Genomic DNA, 12,605 nt, shown 5'->3' on the forward strand with positions numbered 1-12,605 from the left:
CCACAACAATACTCTAAACACAATGACCCATAACATAACTCCAGTATACATTATAATATTCAAATAATAACAAAAATAAGAACAATAACACACGGTCCTTGGCGCCCCAGTGTATGCTGGGAAATGGACTTCCTCTAGCCCCTCCCATTTCACCTGGCAGTATTTATAGCACATTAGTACTTAATATACTTAAACTTAATATACTGAAAGTTTATATTGTATTTATAATGTATTAAAAATATATTCTACAAATATATTTACTTACAATATGCTAAGAGTGCATTTTTAAAAATACAATCTACAAATATAATTATTATATACGTACATCTTACAATAAATGCATGTTCAAGATACCTTGCTATGAATATATTGCTAATGGACTTAAAATATAATAATCACACATGTATTTTTAATTATTATATTAAAGTGCATCTTACAATAAATGCATGTTCAGGAGAACTTGCTATGAATATATCGATAAAGTGCTTAAAATATATTATTTAAAAATATAATTGTAATTATCATATTTTAATTATATCTTACAATAAATGCATGTTCAGGAGAACTTGCTATGAATATATTGCGAATGGACTTAAAATATAATAATCACAAATGTATTTTATATTATTATATTAAAGTACGTCTTACAATAAATGCATGTTCAGGATAACTTGCTATGAATATATTGATAAATTGCTTAAAATATATTATTAAAAAATATAATTGTAATTATATCTTACAATAATTATCATATTTTTAATTATATCTTACAATAAATTCATGTTCAGGAGAACTTGCTATGAATATATTGCTAATGTACTTAAAATATAATAATCACAAATGTATTTTATATTATTATAATAAAGTACATCTTACAATAAATGCATGTTCAGGAGAACTTGCTATGAATATATTGATAAAGTGCTTAAAATATATTATTTAAAAATATAATTGTAATTATCATATTTTAATTATATCTTACAATAAATGCATGTTCAGGATAACTTGCTATGAATATATTGCTAATGGACTTAAAATATAATAATCACAAGTGTATTTTTAATTATTATATTAAAGTACATCTTAAAATAAATGCATGTTCAGGAGAACTTGCTATGAATGTATTGATAAAGTGCTTAAAATATATTATTTGAAAATATAATTGTAATTATCATATTTTAATTATATCTTACAATAAATGCATGTTCAGGAGAACTTGCTATGAATATATTGCTAATGGACTTAAAATATAATAATCACACATATATTTTATATTATTATATTAAAGTACATCTTACAATAAATGCATGTTCAGGAGAACTTGCTATGAATATATTGATAAAGTGCTTAAATTATATTATTTAAAAAATATAATTGTAATCATCATATTTTAATTATATCTTACAATAAATGCATGTTCAGGAGAACTTGATATGAATATATTGATAAAGTGCTTAAAATATAATCATCACAAATGAATGTATTTAAGTACTATTTGAAATATATTTCTCATTTAGTACACTTATCACAAATGTGCTGAATCACAAATTAATTTATGTTCACTTATATTATATTTAGCAAAAATGTACTATTAATATGATCAAAAGTACAAGTATACATTTAACATACTTTCTGTGCTAAAAGTGTACTTAAGTATGGAATAAATATATGTCTTTTTCGCCTGGGGAGCTATGTCAAATGGTGATGAAACGGTTTGTGTGCTTGCTTACATCAGATGTCACCTGTTGAACGTCAGGAGAAGAGTGCGGTGAGGCAGAGTCAGCAGCCTGTGCAGTCAGTGAGGGCAAGCAAATGTCAAGCAGACATGCGCTACATCAACCCCTATGCGCCTCAGTTAGGCAAATTGAACAGTCAGTGCACCTGCATGGCGCTCACCTTTCTGGCTTTCCACACTGATGGAGTGAGTTTCGACACATCCTCCCTTGACAAAGTGCTTAGTCATGGAGATGATCTCTACACAGAAACTATACACCACCTTTTTGTGGAAAACCATGAAGCAAAGCTTACGTTCAGGAATCTGACCATAGAGGAGATGCCAAAACAGGTTGTCACTGAGAGCAATTTCTACAGCGTCAATATGAGATATGTGAAAGTTGGTTATGTGAACCCATCAGCCAAAGACCACACTGACATACCTAAGGATATGCTGTTTCTGGAGCAGGAACTGAAGTGCCTGTCGCAAGACGTCACCCATGCTTTCCTGATTGTAAGTCCTGAATGCTTTGCAGTGTTCCGTGACACCTCAGGACGTTATGGCGTTTTTGACTCCCATTCGAGATCTGCGACAGGTTTGCCGATGCCTGAAGGAAAAGCTATTCTACTGACGTTCCAGGATCTTAGTGGTTTGATCCGCCACTTTGACATGCTTTTCAAAGAGCGTTCTCCATTAGCGCTGTATGAGTTTGTGCCTGTTTCATTTGACCATCACTCCAGCGAGGTCCCTGGAACGTCAACAAATGTGACACGCGTGCAAGCTTCTGCAACAATCGACCATGGCTCCAGCGAGAGTCCTGCAACGTCAACAAGTGTGACAAGCACACCAGCTACTGCAGCAATCGACCATGTCTCCAGCAAGACCCCTGCACCGTCAACAAATGTGACAATTAGAGCTCCAGTACCAACAGTGCAGAGCAACAGGTGGCATGCAAAGCAGAGTCTGCAGAGCAACAAGTGGCAAGAAAAGCAGGGTCTGCAGCGAAGGTCACAATTGGTGAGGGCCACTATGTGTCAAGGTGACATACGCACCAATCCTAAGTCAGAGAGGTCAAACACTCAGTGCACCTGCATGGCTCTCACCTTTCTTGCCTACCACAATGAGGGAGTTAGTTTTGACACGGCCTGCCTTGACAAAGTGCTTGTCCAGGGAGATGTTCTCTACGAAGACACAATACAGCATCTGCATTTGGACAATACGCATCAGTCAGATCTCTTGACCATGGAGCAGTTGCCAAATCGGGTCTTCGGCGAGAACAGTGTTTACACCGTTCGCATGGACATGTCAGACCTGAAAGTTGGTCCCTTGAACAAAACAAAAGGAAATAATTACTCCCTTGCCAAACAGCTGCTGTGCCTGTCAAATGATCTCACCCATGCAGTGTTGATGGTTCATCCTGAATGCTTTGCAGTGTTTCGGGACAGATCAGGACGCTACGGATTGTTTGATTCACACTCAAGAAATGACTGGGGTATGCCAATATCTGGAGGAAAATCAATTATGTTGACTTTCCTAAACGTGAGTGACTTGGCATGCCACTTGCGCTTGGTCCTCAGAGGTCGTCCTACTCATGCGTCATATGAGCTCTTGCCTGTTGTCTTTGAAATTGACCAGACACCAGTGGCACCACCTCACAGTGTGCCCTCCCTTGACAACAGCTCCAGTGAGGCACCAACTCTCAGTGTGCCTTTTTTTGACCATGGCTCCAGTGAGACTCCAGCATATAATCTTCTTAAAGTAAATAAAGCAAGGCGAAAAAAGAATCAGCGGAAATGTGTGCAGAAACAACATGAGTACAATGACCAAAATGTACTACCTGCACAACATACTGGTCAAGACTCTAATTACCAAAAACAAAAGAAGGAATACATGGCCACACGCAGGCTCAATGATGCTGAATTTCGTGTAAGACAAATAGCCTTCATGAAAAGCTACCAGAAAAACAGATGGCGCACCGATACCGTTTTCCGTGAATCACACAAACAGAAGCAGAGCAACAGATGGCGCACCGATGCTGTTTTCCGTGAATCACACAAACAGAAGGAGAATAACAGATGGCGCACCAATACTGTTTTCCGTGAATCACGCATACAGAAGCAGAACAACAGATGGCGCACCGATGCTGTTTTCCGTGAATCACGCATACAGAAGCAGAACAACAGATGGCGCACCGATACTGTTTTCCGTGAATCACACAAACAGAAGCAGCATCAAAGATATCACAATGAAGCTGAATTCAGGCGTCGCCATATACAACTGTGCACCAAGAACAAGATGGAGAGACTCGCAGCAGATGCTACACTCCGTATCCACCACAAGTTGCAGTGTGCTATGAGATTAAAGAGGAAATCCATACATATTGCAAACCGCCAGTCTCTACGTGAAATGGAAGCTCTTATGAAAGTTCACATGTTGAACTTCCGAGAACGGATTAAATTAGGGCCCACATTTGTGTGTACAGTGTGCCACAGAGTTTTGTTCCACAATCAGGTCCGATGGTGCAACAGGGTAAAGTTCCTCAAAGTAAACCCTCGCCTGGTAACTGCTTGCTTGACAGCCAAGTATGTGCATGTATGCGACAGTGAATGCTCAGCCCCATGTGAAGTTGCAAACGAGAGAAAACAGGAGCATATATGCTACAGCTGTCACGACAACCTGACAAAAGGGAAGATGCCATGCATAGCAGCTGCTAATAAGCTGGAACCAGCACCCATTCCCGTAGAGCTGCAACGGTTGAATTACCTGGAAAGGCAGATAATCGCAAAGTACATACCCTTTGCTAAAATCATTTCGTTGCCGAAAGGACGGCAAGGGGCAGTGCATGGTCCAGTTGTGTGTGTACCATCGGAAGTGGAAGCCACGGTGAATGCTCTGCCGAGGTCCAGACATGAAGACCAGCTGTTGCAGGTTAAGCTGAAGCGGAACATCAAGTACAAGGGATATCAGCACTTCCACACGGTGAACATGACAAATGTGCTCGAGGCACTGAGGAAACTGAAAGTGACTCATTCGGAATACCGTGACATAGTCATTAATGAAAATGCCACGTTTGACCGCCTCCAAGATGAGCCGTCGGTCGATGAGGAAGATGCGCAAGAGGCTGTGTCATCTGTTGCTGACACAACAGGTGAACAGCAGTCTAGCGAACAGCAGTCTAGCGAACAGCAGTCTAGCGAACAGCAGTCTAGCGAAAAGCAGTCTAGCGAACAGGAGGAACTTCGACCCGGTCTGATCTTTGACTCTTGCATGCAGCCTCCTGACATCTCACAGGAAATCTTATCGTACGGTGAGGGGGTATTTAGCATCGCTCCAGCCCAAGGAAACAGACCTGTGGGTGTTTTCACCATCCCCAAGCTTGAAAGCATGGCCTTTCCCGTGCAGTTCTCAACTGGAGAGAATACATTAGATGAGGTCAGAGAAATCAGATTATCCGCAAGTAGGTATTTCAATGCGAGGCTCCTTTCTGTCGATACCCGCTTTGCCACCGACCAAACTTACCTCTTCTTTGCGCAGTTTGTGACAGAAACGCAACAGGCTACCAACAGCATGTCCATCCAGACGCGGAAGGGGAAAAAATATACCAGGGACGGAAGAAGGCTGTCAAACAAAATGCTTCAGGACAAAGATGAGGTTGTGAAGCTCGTCCGTAACAGGGATGCGACACGCTTCATGCAGCCCCTCAGAGGCACTCCGGCGTTCTGGAGCAAAGCGCTTAAAGATCTCCACGCTATGTGCAGACAGCTCGGAAGGCCCAACTGGTTCATCACATTGAGTGCTGCGGAGATGAGGTGGCCAGAAGTCATTAAGGCCATTAAGGCACAACAAGGTGAACAAGGGGACTTCTCCCAGCTAGACTGGGTTGCAAAATGTGACATTCTCCGTAGCAACCCTGTCACTCTCATGCGATTGTTTGAAAAGAGAGTGGACGCAGCCGTCGCTTTTATGCTGTCGCCTGCACATCCAGTCGGTAAAGTGGACGATTATTTCTATCGCGTGGAGTTCCAGGCTCGTGGAAGCCCTCACATACACATGATGGTTTGGGTCAAGAACGCACCAGATGCTGAGGATCCTGGTGTTAGCGACTTCATAAACAAGTACATCAGTTGCAGGAAGCCTGACGCAGATTTAGACCCCGAGCTCCACAAAATTGTGTCTGAAGTTCAAGTTCACAGCCGGAAACACTCCAGATCATGCAAGAAAGGAAATGTGACTTGTCGATTTGGGTTCCCAAAACTACCCATGGACGAAACTATCATCGCACTTCCTCCTCTTCTGTCCTCAGATGATGACGATGACGGTCAGAAAGACAAAAGCGGCAGTGGCCAGAAAGGTAAAGGCAAAAGGCGAAAAGGCTCGCGGAAAGAGACATTGAAACAAAAGGAGGCCAAGGAAAAGCTGGCACCACTGAGAGACCTGCTCAATGACCCTAAAGCCTCATTCAAGGATTTGCCAGAACTGCTCAAGAAATGCAACCTTACTCGGGAGCAGTATCTGCAATATGTCTTTGACCTTAGCACTGTACCGCAAGTTCACCTGAGGCGTCATCCTGATGAGTGCTGGATAAATGCGTACAATCCACATCTGCTGCGAGTTTGGGACGCCAACATGGACATCCAGTATATACTCGATGATGCGTCTTGTGCCCAGTACATGATGGCTTACGTGGCGAAACCGGAACACGAGATGTCCGAGCTCCTCAGCGCAGTCGTTGCGGACGCGCGCAAGTCTAATCCGGACGCCAAAGAAATGGATGAAATGAAGCACATCATGCACACATACGTTCAGCACAGAGAGGTCAGCGCTCAGGAGTCTGCCGCGCGTGTATGCAGTCTCCCGCTTAAAAAGTGCACGCGTCAGGTCATTTTCCTACAGACTGATGAGGATGGCCTGAGAATGAGTCAGCCCATGAGTAAACTGAAGGAGATGGACCCAGACGCAGAGAATGTGTGGATGTCAGGCCTTCCCGAGAAGTACTTGAACAGACCAGACGAGCCGGAGTTCAAATACATGTGTTTTGCTGAGTTTGCGTCCGAATACAGGGTTCTGTCCAGCACAAGCGATTTGCAGAAAGCACAGCCCCTGCAGAACGACATGGGGTATGTTCAGAAAAGGACCAACCTTGAAAGAGTCGCGGTTATTCGCTTCACTCGATTCTCTGAGCAGAAAAACAAGGAGAAGTACTACAGAGGGATGCTGAAACTCTACTTTCCACACAGAGCAGACAGCGAACTGAAAGGTGAGACCAATGCCACGTATGAGCAGTTCTACGAACATGATCTTGCCATGACAAGGATTGGTTTCCTCTGCCATGTGAAGGAGATTGTGAAAAAGAACAAGGACACATATGAAGGGCGGGGGAGAATTGTGGAGCAGGTACTGGACAAGCTTGAGGAAGGAGGAGCAGTTTTCAATGCGTGGAACACTTTTGCGCCAGAGGTCGAAGTGGACCGTTTGGAGTGCCTCAGCCAGCGAAAACCCAGTGATCCCCACGAGCGACAAGAACGAGACGAGGTCCCCGAATACCAAGTCCATCCTGACGCCAGTAAAGCGATGCCAGTGATCGATGCTCCCGAATTGAGCCCAGACTATGTCAGGAGCATGTACCGGAGCCTCAACGAAACGCAAGCGTCCATCTTCTACACCGTGCGTCAATGGTGTTTGAAGCGCGTCTTGCGTGACGACCCTGAGCCCTTCCTCTATTTCATCTCTGGGGGTGCTGGCTGTGGCAAATCCCATGTCATCAAGTGCATTTATCAGGAGGCTACCAAGATTCTCCGCCAACTGCCCAGTTATCGCAACGAAGCAGACATGACCCAGCCGTTAGTGCTGCTGTCAGCGTTTACCGGCACTGCAGCTTTCAACATCGCTGGACGAACCCTGCACTCCTTGCTGAAGCTGCCGAGAAGTTTGAAGGAACAGTATGTTTCACTTGGAAATGCACTGGACGACGTGAGAGGGGTATTGGGCCACGCCGAGATCTTGATCATTGATGAGATATCCATGGTCTCCCAGGAGCTCTTTAACTTCGTCAACTTGCGATTGCAGCAGATCAAGGGCAACAGGAAACCCTTTGGTGGCATGTCTGTCCTCGTAGTTGGAGACTTCTACCAGCTGCCACCCGTTGGTGATAGCAAAGCGCTCTGCATTGTCAACGAGGCTGTGCCAGGTGTCTGGGCAGATTTTCAGATGGTCGACCTTACCGAGATCATGCGTCAGAAAGATGATCTCATTTTCGCCGAACTCTTGAACAGGCTGAGAGTAAAGGGGAAGGCGGACGCTCTGAGTGCCCACGACAGTCGTCTGCTCGCACAGGCTGTGGCTGAAAGCAAAGACTGCCCACGTGATGTCCTTCATATCTTTGCGACAAACAAGGAGGTCGATGCCCACAACGATGTGGCTATCACCGAGCTCGGCACACATATTTCCACGATTCAAGCTCAAGATTATCGGAAGTACGGAAACTCCGAAGACATGACGCCGATGGTCTATCCCTTCAGAGGCAACTCGAGGGAGTTGCCGACAACCTTCCAAGCTGCTGAGGGAGCGCGAGTCATGGTCATCAGGAATTTAGACGTTGAAGATGGGATGGTAAACGGGACCTTTGGAACAATAGCCAACATTGTCACAACCACTGCAAATGGGCAGACCGTTGTGGATTTGCTTGGCCTCCAACTGGACAATCCCACGGCAGGTCGGACGTTCCGCAGGAAGATTCAAGGGCCAACTGATGACCTGGTGTACATCGGAAGGTTTGAGGAGAGACTGACCAAATCAACGGTGGTGCGACGTCAGTTTCCCATCAAACTTGCCTTTGGGTGTACAGCCCACAAAGTGCAAGGCATGACCATGGATTATGCAGTGGTGTCTCTGAAGCGAATCTTTCAACCCGGAATGGCCTATGTCGCCCTGAGCCGAACAACCTCGCTTCAAGGTCTCAAAATCACAGACTTCAACGAGAAGAAGATTTACGCCAACCCAGACATAAAGGTGGCAATGGAGAGCATGACTCGCGCTTCGTTCCAAATGACGAGACCACTGTTGCACTTTGTCAAGTCAGCAGACAACATCGGCCCGACGTTGACCATCGTGCATCACAACGCACAGGGGCTAATGTCGCACATTGGGGACGTGAAAGCGCACCACGAATTCAGACACGCCGATGTGTTGTGCATGACAGAGACCCATTTGGCTGGATCCTCCGTTCCCCCTGGCGTCGAGCTGGAGGGATACCATGTGTTTGCACGCAACAGACACATGTCGTACACCAACACTAAGGACATTGCTACAGAAAGGGGAGGTGGAGTTGCGGTCTACTACAGAAGTAGTCTTCTAGCAGATGCCTGGAGGTCCGTTCACAATGTCACCGATCTCGAGTTTGCAGTCGTCAGAGTTGAGGCCCCAGTCAAAGCGCTCATAGCCACTGTCTACAGACCCCCCAAATACAGGAAAAGCGCCTTTTGTCTCAACCTTGGCCGCCTCTTGGAATCCTTGGCCTTGATGGACTGCCAGCCTGTTGTTGTCTGTGGAGACTTCAATGAGGACCTGCTCAAGACGGACCGGAATTTAGTTAAGGAGGAGTTTGAGTCCAAAGGCTACAGCCAGCTGATCTCCACTGCAACAACCGAAAATAATACCCTGATTGATCACATCTACATATCACAACCAGGGTATTGCCTTCAGTCAGGTGTACTGCACACATACTACAGTTATCACGATGCTGTATACTGTGTGTTGACTTCAAGCCAGCCATCAGCTTGCTAAACGACCCATCCGCCTGTCAGTCACATGCCAGCAAGCCCACCCGACAGCCGTCACATGCCAGCATTCTCACCCGCCACCCGTCACATGTCAGCCAGCCATCAGCTGGAACAAATGGGAAGTGATGCATGTTGACTGCAAGCCAGCCATCGGCATGCCAAACGACCCATCCGCCTGTCAGTCACATGCCAGCAAGCCTGTCGGTCACATGACAGCCAGCCATCAGCCTGCCACCGTAAAGCTCAATGACAGCTGAGGAACAAATGGGAAGTGATGCGTGTTGACTGCAAGCCAGCCATCAGCATGCCAAACGACCCATCCGCCTGTCAGTCACATTCCAGCAAGCCCGTCGGTCACATGACAGCCAGCCATCAGCCTGCCACCGTAAAGCTCAACGACAGCTGAGGAACAAATGGGAAGTACTGCGTGTTGACTGCAAGCCAGCCATCGGCATGCCAAACGACCCATCCGCCTGTCAGTCACATGCCAGCAAGCCTGTCGGTCACATGACAGCCAGCCATCAGCCGTCAATCAGCCTGCCATCGTAAAGCTCAACGACAGCTGAGGAACAAATGGGAAGTACTGCGTGTTGACTGCAAGCCAGCCATCAGCATGCCAAACGACCCATCCGCCTGTCAGTCACATTCCAGCAAGCCCGTCGGTCACATGACAGCCAGCCATCAGCCTGCCACCGTAAAGCTCAACGACAGCTGAGGAACAAATGGGAAGTACTGCGTGTTGACTGCAAGCCAGCCATCAGCATGCCAAACGACCCATCCGCCTGTCAGTCACATTCCAGCAAGCCCGTCGGTCACATGACAGCCAGCCATCAGCCTGCCACCGTAAAGCTCAACGACAGGTGAGGAACAAATGGGAAGTACTGCGTGTTGACTGCAAGCCAGCCATCAGCATGCCAAACGACCCATCCGCCTGTCAGTCACATGCCAGCAAGCCCACCCGACAGCCGTCACATGCCAGCATTCTCACCCGCCACCCGTCACATGACAGCCAGCCATCAGCCGGAACAAATGGGAAGTACTGCGTGTTGACTGCAAGCCAGCCATCGGCATGCCAAACGACCCATCCGCCTGTCAGTCACATGCCAGCAAGCCTGTCGGTCACATGACAGCCAGCCATCAGCCGTCCATCAGCCTGCCACCGTAAAGCTCAACGACAGCTGAGGAACAAATGGGAAGTGATGCGTGTTGACTGCAAGCCAGCCATCAGCATGCCAAACGACCCATCCGCCTGTCAGTCACATTCCAGCAAGCCCGTCGGTCACATGACAGCCAGCCATCAGCCTGCCACCGTAAAGCTCAACGACGGCTGAGGAACAAATGGGAAGTGATGCGTGTTGACTGCAAGCCAGCCATCAGCATGCCAAACGACCCATCCGCCTGTCAGTCACATGCCAGCAAGCCCACCCGACAGCCGTCACATGCCAGCATTCTCACCCGCCACCCGTCACATGACAGCCAGCCATCAGCCAGAACAAATGGGAAGTACTGCGTGTTGACTGCAAGCCAGCCATCGGCATGCCAAACGACCCATCCGCCTGTCAGTCACATGCCAGCAAGCCCGTCGGTCACATGACAGCCAGCCATCAGCCGTCAATCAGCCTGCCACCGTAAAGCTCAACGACAGCTGAGGAACAAATGGGAGGTACTGTGTGTTGACTGCAAGCCAGCCATCAGCATGCCAAACGACCCATCCGCCTGTCAGTCTCATGCCAGCAAGCCCGCCCGACAGCCTGTCGGTCACATGACAGCCAGCAGTCAGCCGTCCATCAGCCTGCCACCGTAAAGCTCAACGGCAGCTGAGGAACAAATGGGAAGTACTGCGTGTTGACTGCAAGCCAGCCATCAGCATGCCAAACGACCCATCCGCCTGTCAGTCACATTCCAGCAAGCCCGTCGGTCACATGACAGCCAGCCATCAGCCGTCAATCAGCCTGCCACCGTAAAGCTCAACGACAGCTGAGAAACAAATGGGAAGTACTGCGTGTTGACTGCAAGCCAGCCATCAGCATGCCAAACGACCCATCCGCCTGTCAGTCACATGCCAGCAAGCCCACCCGACAGCCGTCACATGCCAGCATTCTCACCCGCCACCCGTCACATGACAGCCAGCCATCAGCCGGAACAAATGGGAAGTACTGCGTGTTGACTGCAAGCCAGCCATCGGCATGCCAAACGACCCATCCGCCTGTCAGTCACATGCCAGCAAGCCTGTCGGTCACATGACAGCCAGCCATCAGCCGTCCATCAGCCTGCCACCGTAAAGCTCAACGACAGCTGAGGAACAAATGGGAAGTGATGCGTGTTTACTGCAAGCCAGCCATCAGCATGCCAAACGACCCATCCGCCTGTCAGTCACATTCCAGCAAGCCCGTCGGTCACATGACAGCCAGCCATCAGCCTGCCACCGTAAAGCTCAACGACGGCTGAGGAACAAATGGGAAGTGATGCGTGTTGACTGCAAGCCAGCCATCAGCATGCCAAACGACCCATCCGCCTGTCAGTCTCATGCCAGCAAGCCCGCCCGAAAGCCTGTCGGTCACATGACAGCCAGCCATCAGCCGTCCATCAGCCTGCCACCGTAAAGCTCAACGGCAGCTGAGGAACAAATGGGAAGTACTGCGTGTTGACTGCAAGCCAGCCATCAGCATGCCAAACGACCCATCCGCCTGTCAGTCACATTCCAGCAAGCCCGTCGGTCACATGACAGCCAGCCATCAGCCGTCAATCAGCCTGCCACCGTAAAGTTCAACGACAGCTGAGGAACAAATGGGAAGTACTGCGTGTTGACTGCAAGCCAGCCATCAGCATGCCAAACGACCCATCCGCCTGTCAGTCACATGCCAGCAAGCCCGTCGGTCACATGACAGCCAGCCATCAGCCGTCAATCAGCCTGCCACCGTAAAGCTCAACGACAGCTGAGGAACAAATGGGAAGTACTGTGTGTTGACTGCAAGCCAGCCATCAGCATGCCAAACGACCCATCCGCCTGTCAGTCTCATGCCAGCAAGCCCGCCCGACAGCCTGTCGGTCACATGACAGCCAGCCATCAGCCTGCCACCGTAAAGCTCAACGACAGCTGAGGAACAAATGGG

Source organism: Protomyctophum parallelum (assembly GCF_964188405.1).
Source record: "Protomyctophum parallelum genome assembly, chromosome: 18".
Classification (NCBI taxonomy): domain Eukaryota; kingdom Metazoa; phylum Chordata; class Actinopteri; order Myctophiformes; family Myctophidae; genus Protomyctophum; species Protomyctophum parallelum.